Raw genomic sequence first — 20669 nt, 5'->3', positions numbered from 1 at the left:
ATTGTTTGAATGTGGAGCCTCCACTGTGAATTCACATGCCATATCTTTCACTTTGGCTATGGTGCAACACAATGTGAAATGAGAGTCTGGCTGCCAATGTTATCCTGCTCAACATGAATGTATAAAAGCATAACAGCAGCAGAGCTTTGTTATGGCTCTATGGAGTCATACTCTGTCTAGTGGCTATTGTTAGCATAGGCTGTGTAAATTGTCAAACTGTCTGTTATAATCCCACAAATCTTATTCTCTCACAAATGCTTTGACTCTTGGAGGAATTCAGTCTTCAGTTGTTTGCCCAAGAAAACTTTGACAAATGAAATAGAGGAAATAGAGGAGCCAAACCACTTCCTTTCCAATTAATAACTCCACCACTGACCTGCAGGCAAACTTGATTTTGCACATGCCATTATACCAATACTGGAGCCGTTGCTTGGCCAACAGGCGCACTCAAAAATTACAGATTGATGCCCCTGCCCTGGTTGTCAGTGTATTTAGGGTACAACCCCAATTCCAAAAAAGTGTGGGCACTGTGCAAAATGTCAATAAAAAGACTACTCACTCAAAAGTGATACATTTTACAATTTCATTAAAAATATGAGCTCATTTTGAATTTTACTGAAGCAACACATCTCACAAAAGTATGGACAGGGCCATGTTTACTGTTGTGTAGCATCGCCTCTTCTTTTAACAACAGTCTCTAAACATCTGGGAATCAAGGAGAACAGTTGATGGAGTTTTTGGGGAATGTTGTCCCGTTCTTGTCAGATGTATCCTAGCTACTCAACAGTCCTGGGTCGTCTTTGCTTGATTTTTCCTTTTCTGGTGCACATATTTTCTGTTGTTGAAAGTTCTGGACTGCAGGCAGGCCATGCCAGCACCCAGACTCTTCTATTGTGAAGCCATGCTGTTGTGATGGAAGAGGTATGTGGTTTAGCATTATCTTGCTGAAATATACAAGGCATTCTCTAAAATAGCACATTGTCTGGATGGGAGTATACACTGTTCAACATTAATAGTGCCTTTCCAGATGTTTAATTAGCCCATGCCATAGGCACCACTGCAACACCATACCATCAGAGAAGCTGCCTTTTGAATTGTGCAGTGATAACAAGTTGGATGGTCACTCTTCTCTTCGGTATGCAGAACTTGGTGTTCTTGGTTTCCAATAATGATTTTAAATTTTGATTAATGTGACCAAGAACAGTTGTCTGTTTTGCCTCAGTCTATTTTAAATGAGATGATTGAGGCGTTTCTGGATTGTGCTCGCGTATTTTTGTTGAAATGATACAGTTTTAACTTGCATTTGTGGATGGCATGGCAAACTCTACTGACAGACAGTGATTTCTGGAATTGTTCCTGTGCTTATGCAGTGATTTCCAGTACAGAATCATGACTGTTTTTAATGGAGTGCTGCCTTAGGACCCAAATATCACCAGCGTCCAATATTGACCTTCAGCCTTGTCTCTTGGGCACAGATATTTCTCCAGATTCTCTAAATCTTCTGATGATATCTTGTACTGTAGGGGTTTGGAACATTACTTAAGAAACATATTTCTAAAATTGTTCTACAATTTTTAGACTTTTTTTTTTTTTTTTGCAGATTGAAACCTCTGTCCATCTATATAACTGTAGGAGACTTTGCCTCTTTAAAATGCTCCTGTCATACCTCAGTCATTATGCTGACCTGTTGCCAATCAACCTAATTACTTGCAAAATACTCCTTCAGCTGTTTTCATAAGAACCACTTACTTTCCCAGAAATGTGTTGCCCTGTTCCAACTTTTCTGAGATGTGTTGCTGCCATCAAATTCAAAAAAAGGGTAAAATGTCCCAAGCTGTTTCTCAATATGCATACTTCAGTGTACTTCTGGATGAGTTGGATAAAATTCATCCTTGATAAATTCTAAATAGACGACATCGGTGTTTTTGGAAACACCAGCAACAGGACAACCGGATGTGACGTGCAACTATGAATAAAATATGGCTTTACGAGATTTGCAAATCATTGCATTCTGTTGTATGTACATTTCACAAAGCACGCCATTCTTTTTGGAATTAAGGTTGTAAAGGGAATCACTGTTCAGTTTGTGTCATACAAAGGCTCATGTGTGTTTTCTGGGCTCAGTGGCACAATAGAATGAGTGAAATAACACATTTGACACATGCTGTGAAACACCTGCCTACGATTGCCCCTCTCTTAAAAAACTCAGTATAACTTAAATGAAGGGACTGAAGAGAGCTTCCTCTCTCCAGTATGCATCACACTTTCTACCTATAACTAAAACCACTGTTAAAGTTTCTATCACTGACAGCTGACTGCATAAATAAACAAGGGAACATTCAATACTGTCAACCTAACCCCCTTTATTATGTGGAAGCTGAAAAGTAGCAAGATAATGACTATCCATTTTACAAAGAACATGTTAAAATGAAAACACATGAAAGTTTATGGGGTAATTATGTCATGTGACACTCATAGTTATTTTGTAGGTCAGTAATAAGACTCAAAGTTCTCAGTGAGAGCCTGATCCATCCTTCACAGCATCAATTACAGGTTGCAGCATGCACCCAGGCCTGTTTCTCTTCATCATCAGCCTGCAGTGTCACTATTGTTGGTTGAAAATCTTGTTCATAAGCCAGGGAAAGAAGGGGTTCCTTTAATATGAGCATGGGTATTTTCAAGTCAGTTTAGATACAGAGATACTTTTAGGAGCACAAAAGTAACAGTTTTGACTGTAATAATCCAAAATCTAAAGTTCAACATGTTTTGGAGTTAAAAATCATTCCTGAAACAGAATATTCTTGATAGGTTTTAGCATGTATTGTATCACGGTTTGTTTTGATTATTCCACAGCTAACCGGACATTCCTGGTTGTCTCTTAGTCACAGTGAAAACACTGTAAAAAAGTCATCATTAGTAACTAGCTGTCATTTAGCTCTCAGATAAAAGCCACTTAGTCCCCTGAGTCAGACCATTACTCTGATGATAGTAACTCTTTGAAGCCAAGCGGAGGACAGACGGGGCAGTAAAGAATGAGCAGCAGACTTCCTGTTCACACAGGTCGTTCAGATCAGCTCAATAAATGAGGCTCTGCTGGACGCTCAGAGGGGAAGTGAGTCATCAGAGAACCAACCCTCATTTAACTCATCCAATTACTATTAAATAGCTCCTTTGCTTTTTTGTAACTTCAATATTTCAGTGCTTTAAATGGTCTTCTTGTTCGTTTAAATGTGTTTGGTTGAGATGTAGTGTGGCTAATTAATTAACATGCATATGAAGATACACATGCATATCAGAATGCACATTTTTATATATAACTACACAAACCAGACCAATGGGGATTGATACTCCTGTTGAATTGCCTCTTTCCCATGCTAGTTTATAATTTTGCATTCAAAGAAACGAACAAAGTTGTTCAATTTGAACCTTGTTCACCCCTTGGGAGACTCAAAAAAAAAAAAAATTGGACTGACTTAGCCCTATGTTCTGTATTTTTTGTCTTTTATTCTCCATCTAGGCAAGGACATGACACAACATGAAAGAGGCCAATTTCCCCAAAGTCCCAAGCTGTCACCAAAACCATTCCAAGTTTTAAGCACAAAATCAGGATTTATCACAAAATTAGATCAATAATTAGAACTTTACCTCAGGGTGAATTACATCATCATAGCAAAAAAATAGAGAAAGGGGTGGCTGCAGACTGCAGATTCCAGAAACCCCTCTGGCAGAGCACTACTGCAGGACACCGTGTCTGTCAGCACAGAAGGGACGTGATTTTCAGGTATAATGATTGAAAAGTGTTTGTTTTTTTTTAATTATTATTATTATTTCATAAAAAAAAGTCTGGCATTTACACTCATGAACATCAAAAGTCTTATCCAGGATTACATCATGTGGGCATAAAAACCCCTTTTGGAAGGAGTAACCCTAACGGTAGCTTACTTTAGCTTTGTTAGCTTTAGCTAACGCTAACAAAGCTTCTGTATCTAAGTAGTTAACAATACTTCAGTAAATGATGCTTCTAAAGCGAGCAACTTAAACTTTAACTACTTCTGAAATTGGTCTAGCTGTAGCACACCGCATATTCTGACTAGCTTAATTTGCTTTAGCTTTAGCTACAATACCAACGTAGCTACATTACCAAGGTAGCTAATGTAGCTTTGTTAGTTTTAGCTAAAGCTTACAAAGCTTCTGTCTGTGTAGTTAACATTACTATGTAAATCCAAGAAGCATTGATAGCTAAAGCTAACAAAGCTAAAGCAAGCCACCAATCATGTAAATACTTCTGAAATTGGTCTAGCTGTAGCAAACAGCATATACTGATGTAGCTTAGTTTGTTTTAGCTATGCTACTTCTGTATCTACGTTATGTAGCTAACATAGCTTTGTTAGCTTAAGATTAAGCAACGTAGCTACATATCCTACCGACTTTTAAATCATGTCTTAAAACTCATTTTTACTCTTTGGCTTTTAACTCAGCATGAGAGTTGTGTGATCTCTGTCCTTTTATTTCTTTTTGGCCCTAACCCCTGTGTTTTTATGGCTTTTATTTGTTTTATGTGTTTTTATTTCTTTTTAATTGTTTTTCTGTTGTTCATGCTTGCTTTTATGCCTTTCCTCTTGTTTTTGTTGTTGTTGTTTTTTATTTTAGCAGTGTTTGTGACTTCTTTGATTTTACTGTGCAGCACTTTGGTAAAATTGAATGTTTTTTAAATGTGCTATATAAATAAAGTGGATTGGATTGGCTTGTAGCTTACATGGCTAATATAGCTTCATGAGCTTGAGCCTTAGCTATTTCAGCTGCATGTGTTTATATGGAGGACAAGCTTTTTTACCTGTAAACCGACTGTCGACTCAGCTTCATTACATATGTTCTGATTTGGTTTTGCATGCAGGTTTTTGATTGGTCTTCTTGGAAAGAATGAGTTTAACTGAAAAGTAAGTAATCTAATCCAAGATGTCAAGGAACAATTAATTATTTCCCAAACTAACAGGAATGAGAATAAAAGGGTTAAATAAACAAAAGATTTACCCCTATGTTACCCAACATAAAACTGACTAAACACAGGGCATGGTGTGTCCTTTAGTGAGAGGACAGAGTTGATATTTAGTCTGAGAGTTATGCATACATTTGGACTTGAATGATCTAACTGGCAGATGGACATGATGTAGCTGTTTGCCAGGAGGCTTTAGAGAAACGTTAACGCCATCCTCTGCCATTGCTAGAACAATCAAACTGTAAGGTAAGATAGCATCAAAATGCTATTCGCCATTTGAAAATTGAGCAGTAAGTTGACATTTGTTGTAATTTTTCCTCAACATGCCCAGTGAGCAGTAAGAGACATTTTCTTGTCTCTTAATCACGTATAAAGTCCACACAGTATAATTATTATGAGACAGTAGTTTGCATATATATGGAAACTTTCAGTTTATAGTTTTGCTTTTGTATTTATGTATTTTTTTAAGCTCTGCACACTGAATCTCCAGTGAGGAATTTTTAAACTTGAATGAAATAGCAGAGAGTAAATTTATTATCATTATATCTTCCATCCAACAATGCATAGCTCTCACAGAGCCAGAGGACATAATAAATAGTCCTCTTTACATTTACTGGCCTTCAACAATCCATGACACATACTGTACTGCACTGAAGTCAACAAGAGTTCAGTTTCTTGGCACCACAGTTGTAAAGTTGTTAAAGAAGATGGATGTCTCTCAGAGGACTTTAAGGGGGGCTCTGATGACACACTTCATCTGCTATTATATATGAAGCAATCAATCAATCAGGTTTTAATCCCTTGTTGGCTTGAATATGTTCTAGATTATAATTCATGGTATATTGTGGACAATCCATACATTAAGTTACGAAATCTTAAAACACAATGGAAACAGGGACCACAAAGCTCAAGTCTCAAATTATTAATCATAAAAAAGTGGATTCTATAGCTCAAGTGCTTTTGGAAAACGGGGATAAAACTAAGTGAGAATAAACAAGAAGACTAATGAGCTACCTGCTTAATGGTAAGGGTGGTGGTGGTGTATATAAGATAAATAATCACTCATTTAACATGGAAATAAGGTTGAATGGTCATTGAATTAGAATAGTGTAACACTTTTATAGGTGTACAATAAAAATAGGGGGAGCAGTTGACCCAGATGTGATGCAGGTGCGGTGCTTTACACAAATGACACCAAGGCAGCACTGATGAGTCATGAGAGTATCATAGCTCTAAACATTTACAGACAGTCCTATTTAATCAACCACTATCTTTGTGCAGGAGACCGCTACGCCTTATTCACTAATATCTTTAAGAATTTTCTCGTATTTGGTCTTTTGAGCAGATTTATGGAGCTGTTCTCAAACTTCTGAATTGTTCACACCTGTGATCTTACCTTGATGAATGCCATGTGCTTGTAAACTGGAGGCTCATCCCCTTTTTACCTACTCTGCATAGAGAAATGCCCCATTCCTGCCCATATATGGTCATGAGACTGCAGGGCTACATGCAAACACAGAGGGAAGACAGGATACAGAAGGTAGAAAGCCATCAGGAATGGCAAAAATGAAATATAACAACAATCATGTGCAGAACTCTAAGTGTATAAAGACTAATATTTCTAAAGTGAATGTAAAAAGCTACATTTATTGTGATCTTCTGTGCTAGAGGTGGATATTGGCATAAAATTGGACATAAAAAATAAATGACACACATCACCTCCAGCAGCTCACACAGTCACAGTCACAAGAGTCACAGCTCTTTCTCTACACACAGCAGGGTATTTAAATAGGACATACTTTTCACTAATCCCTGCTTGCATTAATGTTGATGCACCACACCGCTGATGCTGGCAAAGCTTAACCTCCTCCACCCCAACCTCCTCCTTTATAGCATAAAGCTAATTAAGTGCTTTTAAACTAATTTTATTGTATTCAGTATGTTTTGTGATTAATGTATCCATCTATATAGGGGTTTCTAGGTATGCATTTCCTGGAAAGTCAAAGCGTCCTGCTTGACTAAGGGAGCATCTTTATAGCAGAGCCTTCTCCGCCAAGTTAATCTGTATATCCATTTTGCAATAAAATGGTAAAATGTATGACAAGAGTGTTACTGACTGAAGTAACCTCCGTTTAGACACATGGATCTGTAGTAGTAATTTGTATTTCAGCCTTTTAGACATATTTTTTCTTTTCCTCTTCTTTTTGCCAGAAGTGGTTTTGGCCTTGGAACTCTTCCATCAATGCCATTTTTGACCCGTCTCTTTCTCATTGGTGAATCACAGACACTGGCCTTAACCCTTGTAATGTGTTAGAAAGCTGCCCACGTCTTTGGTGTTAGCAGGTCAAATTTGACCTGTGATTTAACCCAGCTTGAAAATACTTAATAAACAATAGTTATCATCCAATATTGTTTTTCGCCTCATAACTAGCTTAGTGTGTATTCATGTCCATGTAAAAACTATTTAATTGTTGTTGTTGTTGTTTTTTTGGCTAGATAGACCTTTTCTCTTACAAGATACCACTTGTTTTCAATTAAATTATTTCCTACAGTGAAGATAATGGGTAAGTATATTATCCAAGTCTAATAGACTAATATTAGAACATATCTACCAAAAAAAAAATGCTTGTCTTTTTTTTTTAACTTAACATTATTAACAATAGTGACATCTGTAGTGTTGCGGGTCAAAACTGACCCGTATAGATTTATGGTTAGGAAAAAGTCAAAAAGTCTTTTCCTTTTTATAAAACCAACTTTATTTTACTCAGAAAAGCAAGTGCAAACTGAAAATTATACCATTAATTGAACATAAAACAGCAATATGGTGTCAGGGCAGGTGTCTGTGAAGATGTGTGTCTGTATGAAGGTGTGTGTGTCTGTATGAAGGTGTGTGTGTGTGTCTGTATAAAGTTGTGTGTCTGTGTGAAGGTGTGTCTGTCTGTATGAATGTGTGTGTGTCTGTATGAATGTGTGTGTGTCTGTTTGAAGGTGTGTGTGTCTGTATGAAGGTGTGTGTTTCTGTATGAAGGTGTTTGTCTGTATTAAGTTGTGTGTGTGCATATGAAGGTGTTTGTGTCTGTATGAAGGTGTGTGTGTCCGTATGAAGGTGTGTGTGTCTATATGAAGGAGTGTGTCTGTATGAAGGTGTGTGTGTCTGTATGAAGGTTTTTGTGTCTGTGTTTTGAGACCTTCAGAATTTACTAAAATGGTAAAAATTTCTTTTTTGTGTTAAAATAGTTGTGTCTGAGGATTAGATGAAGCCTCGTTCCATTACAAAAAAGCAAATGGTACTTTTTACATACTTAAACTTGAAAAAGGGTCAAATTTGACCCAAACACAATATAAGGGTCAAATGAATCAAGTGAGGCCTGAAGGTCTTAAGATATGGTTCTCCTTTTTTTGACCTCCTGGGTTAGTCGTCGTTGTACTCTTGGAGTGATTTGGTAGGCCAGCCACTCCGGGGAAAGTTCACTAGTGTTTCAAGTTTTGTCCATTTGTGGATAATGGCTCTCACCATTGCTGCTGGTGTCCTAAAGCCTTAGAAATGGTTTTATAACTCTTTCCAGACTGATGGATGTAAGTGACTTTGTTTCTCACCTGTCTTTAAATATATTTAGAATATGACATGATGTATTACTTTTTGAGATCTTCAGCCTAGTATTTAAGGGATTTCTGGACTCAACAGGTCTGGCAGTGATCGCATTGGTCAAGGTAAGTTTGGATGGCTTTTCCCCCTGTTAAATAACATTTTCATTTAAAATTAACTCTTTGTATTCTGGTTGTTTTTGTGTAATATTATTTTTTTCACAACCACACTGTAGCTGTTGTTGCATGTACCCTATCAGAAAAGAGATTTTTTTTTTGTTTGTAAATATACCTAAATATGCCAGAACCCCACTGCCCCTTACAGTATAGAGTACATATTTGTCACATTTGGCACATATGTACATCAGAGTGTTTTTAGTCTAGTAATCATATAATCTCCCTGAGCTGCCATGTTGCAAACATATGGAGCAGTTTGTAAATGCTGCTCATTGTCCTGTGAGGGGGGGATGATGATTGAATACATGTCAACTGTAATCCTTGCAGGTTGTGGCCCTGAGGTCTGTGTGACCTCAAATAACACCAAGCAGAGACGGAGGCGGATGGGGGCGACAGGAGAAGAGGGGTGGGGGTGGTGGGTGGAGACAGTATGGAGAAAAAAGAAGGCGGGACAGAGACAGAGCAAGGAAAAGCGCACAGAGAGACTTATCCTTTAAAACTTTTAAATTACTCCTCTAGGTCTGGTTTCAGAAAGCACCATGGTAACAATCCCACAACATGATGGGTGGGGTTTCCTCGTGCAGACCCTCTTTTCCCCACTTTCTCTGCCTCTGAACACGCACGCCCTAATGAGCACTCAAATCAACACAAGGACTATCATGATTGCACCAGTCTTTTCCTCCTTTTCTCTTTGTACTGTGGCTGATCTGAGCTGATGCATGTGTTTTTGTCTCTGTGTGTCTGACTACAGGTTCCATCCACCAGCGATAACAGCAGACAAGGTCAAAGTGGTGCTGGTGGAAACTCTGAGGTAGCATTTAAAGGAAGGAGGGAGGAGGAGGGAGAAGAGGAAGATGCTTTCCTCTGACAGTTCAAAGGTTATTTTTATCCATTACTATCACTGCTCCACCTTAACTGCATGTCTGTGTGGAGGGAGAGATTAGAGAGTGTGTCTATGTGAGAGTCGGTCTCATCCTCATCCGATCAGGATCACTCACTTTGTTTGAATGCAGTTTGAACAAGTTGATTTATTATGTCTTTCTGACTAAAACTGGATTTTTTAAATACATGAAAACATGGTAATCTGACTGAAATCATCATATGTCAGTTTTCTTAAATTAGACCTAAGTAGATACTTAGATAGTATGGTTGGGGATTGATTTAACCTTGCATGTTTATGCCTCAATTGGACCCAAAGTGGCTTAAGAGTTCAGCTCCACACTTTCCACACTGAGCGTTTACCCTGATAGCATAGATGCATGGATGAAAGCCTGCTAGAAGAAAAACAAGCTAATGGAATCAACTTTGGATGCATGGGACCATCCTGCTAAATGGTTAAAGTCAGATCCCTTTGTAGCACCAAAATTACACTTTTTGTCTGTTCAGGCCCAAAATCTTGGTGAAATGCTCCATCTGAACTGTAACATAGCCGCCTGCCACTTTGCATCTCCATCAAAATTGCGCATGATCTGCATGTAGCGTGCTACATCACAGCAGGTAAAAGAGTAAACACCTGCTACCTAATAGCATCGATAGAGTCTTGTGCGAACAGCATTGTTTAGCAATGTTTTTATCTAGAAACTGGAATCAATTTGTACATAGGCTGTGTCAGGTTATACACACATAGAACTGAAGCACTGAAGGATAATAATCAGCACAGCAACATGGACGTTAACCTGCAAAAGGAACAAAGGACAGTGGTGGTAGCATTGCTAACTTTGGTCACGTTCTGAAAACAACGTCACTGTGTTACCTCCACTTTCCACATACTATGCCTTCATCCCGATCCACTCACAAAGAGCACTACGGAGCAAATAGCTCACCTTTTAGTAAGTCTTTGCAATTCCCAGGGATGCCACTGTGCTCTGCTTTGCTTGAGATATGCACCAGGTTAATTTTCAGTGCGGCGATTGCCAAACCGTATCAATTGATTTAGAACAGATCCATCCAAACACTCGCAAAAACATGGAAAGTATCTTGTCTACTTCAAAATACAGAAAAATGCACAAAGCTGCTCCCAATTGTTACTTTTCACCAACATTACGTCTTATCCTGTAGCACAAGCTACAAGTCATCAGGAGGTCACTGTGTCACAGAGTTACTACGCCACCATTAACAAAGACAAGCTACAGAGAAGTTGTTACATTTGAGAAGAAAACCACAGAATAAAACATGAAACCACACATCCTTTGTGGCAAACATTTTTAACTTACAACAAATTAACCCATGGAAGAAGCAGAAAAATCATGGAATCATGTTAAAATTAACAGCAATTCAATTCAAAATAACCTGCTGTTTACATACTTTTACTGCATGAACTAGTACTGTGATCGTGAGTCTTGAGCTGCTCAGGGCTGTGCAGTTCTGTGGGCACAGGCAGAGTATGTGGAAATTGGAGGTTATGACATGATGAAGGTATACTGGTACAGTGTAAAGTTGGTTTACAGAATGTATTTACCTGACTTTAGACTAGTAATCTAAATGCAGATATAGTTTGTATTCAATTGGACATTGAATTGTTAACCTATAACATTTCTGGAATCAACATGGAAAGTATTAGAGTGTGAACTACAAGGAGCTACAGTTTATGTTGTGTTGTGTTAGCTAAGGGAGTTAAAATACTGAAGTATGAAGGGAGGGAAAACAGCTCTCAGCTTGCTAATTTGTTAGTCAGTTATTTTGTTAGTGTTGTAATTACAAGACTGGTAAAAAGGTCTGATAATAATAATAATGAGCTAAAAGTACATCTCACCACCTGTGTAGTGGGGTGAAAAATACTTACAGCTGATTTTGTCACCAATATCAGCTGTAAGTATTTTTCACTTTGAGTGTGTTCTTACAGCCTGCAAATGATGCAGCACGGTGCAATGCGCCATTTTTACTCCATCATACATTTTTCTTGTGATATGAATAAGGAAAGAGGAACCAGGGAGACTGACAAAGCACTTAGTGTCAAACATAGATTTTTGGGGATTTTCTCATGCAAGGCAAAAAACTTCACTCATTCAAAACTAAAGCACTACATGTCATATTGTTAACAGAGAGAACTGGAATTTATAGAGCAGAAATTAACATTTTTAACAGATGCAGTTGTAGAATGTCAGTGTGGTTCTGCACAATACAAAGCAATATGTGACGATAGTACACTTATGATTCCTCATTGTTCTTGTACACTAAGGTGTTCTCACACTAGGCCCAGTTGCCCTGTATCAAACTGAAACATGTTGTTCTCCTCTTCCCAGAGCCCTGCTGGCCTGCACTCACATTGCTCCATGCCAAACTGGGTCTGGGCACAGATTCATCATTACAATGTAATTTGATACCCGTAGTTTACAAGACCCATGGTCTCACAGAATTAGCATGATGCAGAAATACACAGTCAACATGATAGTAATTTTACTCTTTTTGTGGCTTATTTAGAGTCATTTTGGTCAGGTGCACCTTTATAAACTGCACCATCATTTAAAATCATTGACCCCAGGAACAGTCATTTTGATTACAAAGCATGTACACGTTGCACACTCATGCTTGTGTGTGTGCATGAGCAGTCGCACTTTGCCACAGCACACCTATTACATTCATACCATGGCAAAGAAAGTGCTTGGGTGTGGTATGGAGTGCTAACACTAGTCACGCAAACTGATTTTTTTTTTCTCAGGTGTAGATGGGCACGGTACATATTGCCTAGTGTGAGGACAGCCAAAGGCAAGGACGGCAGCCCAGTTACGCCAAAATGAAATTAGGTAAAGAAATGATGCAACTTGTGCATAAGGGGGAAAAAAGTCAATGTCCTGTCATACATTCACCCTTCAGTTTGTTGTTCATAATTCAGCTTCATATTTCTCTTGTTGATAACACTGACATAATAAAAACTGAATAAAAATATAAAAATAAATAAAAATATAAACATCATCTGTTTGTATTACACCTAATTTAGACTTATCATGATTGAGATATATCCTCCACTCTAACTGTGCTTACATTATTCATTTACTTCATGTGACCATTATGAAGTAATTTCTATTTCTGTTCTTTCATTTACTGTGATAAATGATTAAGGTGAGCAGGTGGCTTGCAAAATGAATTGCTGTTTTAAATGTGACTGAAAGACTTCATGTCAGCTTTTGTTTTTGTCTACAAGTATCAAACACTTTGCAGATGTGGAAGTGAAGCCAGGGCTCATTTAACTGTCTCACTTAGAGATTAAAATGTCACACAACATCATTTAGTAATGTATTAAGAAACCTTCTGGAGACAGCATTGGTCTTTACACTCATTAGTTGTCATATTTTTGTGAAGATGAGCATCAGCTGTGATGCTGCCTGCACTCAATGCTACATAAAAATCTCTGTATAGCTAAACTGCAATGTCACACAACTTTCAATGTATCTGTACATTTTTGTTTGAAGTGAACTTGTCTCTATGCGATTTTTTTATATTTAGATCTAACATCTGCTGGTTTTTCCAATCTGTGACGCTTCGATTTTCTATAATTATGAGTGTTGACTTCAGAGGTTGATGTTGAGCTCAGGTCAGGTATCAGAGCATATTCCAGTTTGACACTTTGCCACATCAACCTGGGTCCTGTACTCCTCTGGCCTCCTGGTTGCCATCCTCCAGGCCTGCACCAGGCCAATGCCCCATCTCTTCAGGTATCCTCCCAGCTGCCCCCTCCACAATGCACACGGTTGCCCCTGGCATCTGGACCAGCCCACCAGGTCATGACCCTTCCCATCCTTGCTCTCCTGAGCACGTCAGCATTAGACACACAGTCCTGCCAATGATACCCAAAGATACATTGAAGAGAAGTTGTCACAAAGGAGTCCAGTTAGCACCTTTGGCCATCAGCCAACATCCAGGCCTCACAAAGGTATAGTAAGACTGGGAGGACCAAGGAAAGACTACCTTCTGTCCACATGCTCAGATACTGGGATCGCCACACTGTCGCCACAGCGAACCCATTGCCCCATACACAAGTCCAAATCTGCAGTTGATCTCAGCCTCACAGTCAGCTGATCGATGGATTGTGTTGCCAAGGTAGACGAGCTGCTCTGCATCTATGCTCTCACCATTCACAGACACAGATCCGATGGCAGCATCCAAGGCATCCCCAAATTCCTGGATCTTTGTTTTGGCTCAGCAGACGTGCATTCCCAACTCTTCAGCCTCCTCACTCCGAAGGCTAAGAGCCCCCACAAGGACATCTACAGTCTCCGCAAGTATCACATCATCACCAGCCAATTGACACTCCACAGTTCCTTGGCCCTGTTACCCTCCCCATTATCCAGTCCATACAGGTACTGATGAGCATAGGGGCTAAGATGCACCCCTGCCTCACCCCAGAATCAACTGGGAAGAAGTCAGAGGTGGAGCCAGTACACTTCACAGAACTCTCTGTCCAAGAATATAGGGCACACATCAGCTGGATGAGCAAATATATGATCCTGCAGAGCTCCAGAATCCTTGAGAGGGCATGTAGTGCCACATTATGTAATAACGCCGCGCTATGTAATAATGTAATAAATTTTCAATACATTATGTAATAACACCATATTTTGTAAGCCACTAAGTGGTTAGGGTAAGGGCAAGGTAGTAGGGTATACCCTGGAGCCCACCCTAAGTCCTAGGGTTAAGGTTAGGTGTTGAGTCTAGAGCCCTTAACAGGGGTTAGGTTTAGGCATAAGTCACTTAGCAGTTAGAGTCAGGGCAAGGTAGTTGGGTAGGGCATACCTTGGAGCCCATATCAAGTCCTATGGTTAGGGTTATTACATAATGTGGCACTATAGGGCATCTTTACTCATTGAATCAAATGACTTCCTGGAAAGCAATATATGCTGCAAGTGACCCTCTACTGAATTCCTGAAAGCATGTGTTGAGCTCACAGAAAATGAATTAACAGACACCCTGTCTGATCCTTTAAGTGTGTTCAGAGATATTTATAACCCTTATGCAGTAATTTTCACCATGCCTTTTTTTTTATTGTTTCCGATGGTTTGGAAGCTATCCAGTGAAATTAACTTAAATCCTTCAACATAGTATTTCATACAGTGCCATTTGTTTGTTTTGTATATTTTGGGACATAATAAGAGAAAAAAAATTTAAGGAGTTTTGTCTTTTATAGGATTACAACAAAAATCAGCAGTGTAGATACCAACACACCAGCACACACTGCTCTCTAAGGGAATAATAAACGCCAATCCAATTTGTTAGAGTAATGTTGCACCCAAAACACACCTAACAAACCTTTTCACTTGAGCTCTGTACCTGGTTTGGCATTGAAATTGTGAGCTTTCTAGATAGCATAAATGTACTCCAAATCATTTTATGCCATACATATATTACATCTATATAGTTCTTTAATTAATCTAGTGAAAAAAACAATCCACATTTAGTCCAGGATTAGGTCTTTTACCTGGTAAAAACACTAAGATTTAAGCAAAAGTGTGGCCCAGTCTGCTTGGTTTGTTTATCTATGTTTTTTTGATTTATGACATGATGTGCAATGAAACTGAAAAATGTATCGCCTTGTAATGAGACAAGTTACACATGACTTCTTCCCTGCCTAAATATCATTTTGTTTCTGTGATTTATTGAGGATGACAAAGACAATTTTCCTAAATTAGGGAAAATCTCTGTGAAACAAAAAGCCCTCCAGGGAGAGGTGCTAAAATGATAGTCCAGGACTTACTCATGTAGTTACGCTCTTTATGTCAGTGAGGAAAATGAAGCAGATCAAACAAAGCTTTCACAGTGTGTCTATGTGTTGAATATTACTAAATGACCATGTCAAGCCTGACTCAGTCCATTTCTTATGTGTCTGTTTCAGTCTCGGATATAATCCCACCATTTACAAGGCCTGATGTCAACATCCAATCAGTGGCCTGATTTTTGTGGTTTTACTGATTGAGTCGTCTAGAAACTGTGCTCCACGCCCTGAAACTCCACCCTGTGATGCGGCTGATTTGTGTCTGTGGTTAAACAGAACTGAGTGCTGGTTTACACCCACCCACCCATTCAGTTACACTCAATTAAGCACATGGCTTATTAAAAGCCAAAAACCTTCAACATTGAATTTTTCTGAAATACATAAACCGATCTAAACACATGTGCACTTTTAACACCAGCACAATATTATTATTGGAGACATAATCTTATCGGAGCATCGTACAATAAACCCAGTGATGAAACTTTTTGCTCTATATGTCAAGTACTGCACATTAAGACACAAACCAATAAATGTAATGGAGAAACAAGATGAGGAAACATGTTTACATCTCTGTGCTTGGCAAGAGGCAGAGTAAACTTTACAGTAATGTAGTATCAGTGTGGGACATAAACAAAGCTACAGATCTAGAAGATTTAAAGTCACTGTGGGTGGTAGGCCTGTGAGAGTGAATATTTAGAGAGGCACTGATTTAAATCAAAAACGAGTTATGTTTCGGTAACTGTTGGGTCATACTACTTGGTTTAAAAAGTTCAGCATAGTAGAGGATAAAAGGTTGCAGCTTTGAGCTTTAAGTAAATGAATGATTTGAAAAGGTCAGCTAAAGCAGAGTACATTCATGACTGCACACTTGAAAACAATAAAACTACTTGAAAAGTTAAAACTGAGTGACCATGCAAGAAGGAGACTAGTGAGAGAGGCCACCAAGACACCTATGACTGTTTGGTCTGATTTGACAAAAGATGTGCTTTTAGCCATCAAACAAGACCTTGTGTATGGCAGACGCCAAACACTGCACAGCATCACAAACAGACCATCCCCACTGTGAAGCATGATGGTGGCAGCATCATGCTGTGGGAATACTTCTTGGCAGCCGGCCTTGAAAGACTTGTAAAAGTAAAGGGTAAAATGAATGCAGCAAAATATAGGAAAACCCCGAAGGAAAGGGTAAAACATCCAAGAGGTGAAAACTCTTTTCAGGCAGTTGCTGGATTAATGTAATCATGTATCATACTCTCAGAGTGTCTGATACTGATATTGCTCAGATAATGTTGTTGAATTGTGTTGAGAAATGTTAAACTAACTTAATAAAACACGGTTCCGCCAGTGTTTTGAAAAAGGTGTATGATTCTCCATGCATTTTATGGACTGAAATGTTCTGTAAGATCTAGTGTAAAATCACTTGTTTGTAACTTATTACACACATATTGAACTTCATCTCTGTTTCTGAGCAGAAGTTGTAGGGCTTCTGCTGGAGGTGATGTTGGCTTATTTTAACACCAGATGACAACCGGGTGCTGAGAGATAAAAATGTTGTACTTGATTCAAAGAACTTCACTTCAAAGTCACGGTAAGGTGAGTGGCATAGTACATTTATACAGTATATACACAGTGTCAAAGGTAAGTACAGGATATACACAGTGTTGAAGTGAGAAGAGCAAGAGAAGACCTCTCACCATTTTCAGCATCATAACACACCTGCAGCCTTTCAACTTCTCACCAGATGCTAAATCTGTGCTCTGCTGGTGTTTTTATAAGGACAGCTGAATGGGACCTAACTGGAACTGTGACTTACTGACACAGTTTCATTTCAACAAGCTTTGATAGTTACTCTAAACCCACAATTTGCTTCCTAAGTGGTTTTTACTTTGTTCTATAGGGTGCATGGTTGGCTTCCCTCGGGATTTCCCCCACCAAATTCGGGGTTGGACTGTACACTCAACATGTGTAATATTTACAATCTAAATTGGTGTGGCCATGACGTTCTTCAGAGCGGAGCGCTCTACACATGGCTCACCTCAGGCCCCAAATCAACTTGATTATGTTGTTATGGGAGCCCACTTTAAAGATAAATCAGTTAGTATTTGTGTCTGCAGCAGTGGGTAGATTCTTCATTTTATGCCCCACCTTTATTTGGTTATGGCGACTCATCCAGCAAAGGATAAACAGCCTGTGTTATAGACTGCTCTGTACTTGTAGTTCACCCAAAGAATGGCCTTTTGTATTTGCACTCGAATCAACTTCAGCAGCTTGACTTCAGATTGTGAGGATCACTGTGAAATTTTGATGCGGGAAGAAAGGTGATAAAACGTCATGTGACTAACTCCATCACACAGCTTTTTCAGAAAACAACAAAATGTTAACCACTCTACTTCAGCTCTGGTTTACTCACATATCCTTACCCAGCCAACCATGAAGGCAGTAACAACTAGGCTACTAGCCAGGGCCCTCCAAAGTTGTGAGTTATGGATAGTATAGTGTTGGATCAGTAGCTTTGGTGCTAGTCTTCATGCCACTTCACATCAATTCTGTTTCACTTTCCTGACTGTTTTTGCCATTTTCTGCATATTTTTTTTGCCTCCATTAACCCATTTTTGCGATTTCTCCATCCTATTTTGCCACCTCTGCCCACTTTGCCACTCGGAATCCATTTTGTCAACTGTAACCCATTTTCACAACTTAATCTGCCTGTTTTTGCCAATTTCAACCCATTTTTTGCCTCTAATGGCCTGCTGTTGCCTATGTTAACCCATTTTTGCTACTATTAAGCCCTTTTCACCACTAGTAAGGCCTATTTCTGCAGCTTTAACCCTATTGCCACTTTAGATCTGATTAATCGGTTTGTGCTACTTTAAACCATTTGAATTACTTTCTGCCTATTTTTGTCTCCTTTCAACCAACTTTTAACCCAAGTTTGAACCCATTTTGCCTCTTTCTGGCTATTACTGCCCATTACATTAACCCATTTTTGCCACTTTTAAACCTGTTCCACTGCTTTTTCTGCCTGTTTTTGCCAATTGTAATGGCATTTCACTATCTGTCATTCATAGTTCTGCCACTTCTAACTCATTTTAATTCTGTTTAACCATTTATGACCTACCATAGAGAGCAAAAACAAACATAAAATGAAATTTTGCTCAATTTACAAACAGACTGCATGTTTATAAAAAGTAAACTATTCACAGTAGTGCCATTAAGTCTCTAAGTGTGCCAGATAGTTTTGAGCATACATGTGTTTGCAGAAGACCATGTTGAAACAAAAACCAGTGCGACTCGTGACCTGTAAGAAACCAACGCGATAGATTTCATGCAGTCAAAATGTCATCATACGTCATCACGTACACGTAAAGTAGCAAGTGCTGTGAAAGGCGGATTATATTATATTGTTTATGATGTGTGCGCTTATTACTACATTTCTGCAAAAGAAGGAAGGACATTTCTGGAAGGAGACAGTACTCTGGGACTCATTAAAGGTGTGATATGTTAGTGTTACTCCTCGGTTATATGCAAAAAGAATTATAGCTCTTTCTCATTTGGTTGCAATTCCACCCGCGGTTAAACATAGAAATGATTGGGAGCGCCGGCGCTAACGTGGGTCTTAAAGGGCTAAGATAAGGGCTTGACATGTTTGTTGCTTTGAGTGGTTATTAATAATTAGGCATGGACAATTCCATGCCCCCCACCCCAACCCCCAAAGAATAAGTAGATGTGACCTGCATACTCCCTGAGCCACATCGCTGGTCAAAAGGCCTCAGATGGGATCATGGGATGGCATTATGATGGACATAAGTCCCCTGAAACACTTGTGGATGATACGATCCTGACAACTAACAGAAACTACAATGCTTCTGACATGTAAACTCATGTGACTTCTCAGATCTTGCATTCATGTTCAGAATCTGTTTCTTTCTTCTGATGATGGTTTGAAGAACAACCAACAGCTGTACACTGAAAAAAGCCTCTGCCACTTTTATGGAGTAACTCTACTCTGGTTTTTATGTTTCTTTGGCTGTTTTTGATAGCTTCACCAATACATTTTCATTGTTTTCAGCAGTAGAATGACAGTTTAACCGCCCCTGAAAAAGCACCATATTTGTGCAGATTCACCATGACATGACATTTGACATCCTCTCTGCTGCATTAAGGGGTTAACTGCTTTGTTCAAAGAACCACTGACAGCAGTTCTCATGGGAAGAGCATCTCTCAGTCAACCCTCCCTGGTGAGACATTTCTCAGCTGATGGTTTCAATCACCTTTACTAGATGCTACACTGGAGGGGTGGTTGTGTCAGTGTGGGGGATATGTTTAGTCTCAGGCTGCTGTAGTGGACTGGAGTAAAACAAACTTCAGATTGACACTGTGACGTGTTGTGTGAATGCAGACCCACAGCTAGATTTACCTCCCACAATAATTGCTCAATATATTCCCCAATGATCTGCGGCTGTTTCCGGCATGTTGAGACTCAGAGAGGTAAACAAAGAGCATAAAGACTCTAAGTATTTCCACTTGGATGTTCTGACTCTACAGTAGGTGTGTGGTGCAGTCTGTAAAGTTTGATGGAAATTTAATTGACATTAAAGACTTTTAGTCCCAGGAAAACATGACATACCACCCAGAGGACATTTTTCTGCCAGTATTCAGCACATTGATTATAATTTCCTCCCTTTAGCTGTCTTTTCTTTTGATTATCTAGAAAAACAAGACAAAAATCCCAAATAGTATAGTCGAGATTAAAGCTGTGTTACATTTTCAGAAAATGCCATTTACACACTTGTGCCTGTAATTTGAACATTCTCCATCAGCACATTTAAAGTTAGCATAAAAATGAGGGATTATTGTGTCCATCTGACAAAAACAGGACTTTAAAACTGCATCTGAACATGTCAACTTGAAATCTTACCAAATCAAATTTCTCAAAATTGGATTAACACATCTGGATTCTGTGGTTCACTCTATGGCCACTTGCCCCGTACCATGCTAAAGCATATTTTCCCCCTCCCTGATCCCCCACTGTCTTTCAATCACACTGTTCCAGGTCCAACCAGCCAAAGGAGAAACTTCTGGTTGCAAAAATCAGACATCTATCCATGCATGTGGCATCTATAAGGACTGTCCTGATGACAAAATTATTGGTTCAAAAAATTCAAATTGATTATAAACGTGAAAATATGAGATATCGTTAGCTGG

The sequence above is a fragment of the Cheilinus undulatus genome, linkage group 8 (assembly GCF_018320785.1).
Source record: "Cheilinus undulatus linkage group 8, ASM1832078v1, whole genome shotgun sequence".
Lineage (NCBI taxonomy): Eukaryota > Metazoa > Chordata > Actinopteri > Labriformes > Labridae > Cheilinus > Cheilinus undulatus.
The sequence above is the reverse complement of the archived record's forward strand: the minus strand, read 5'-3'. Positions refer to the sequence as shown.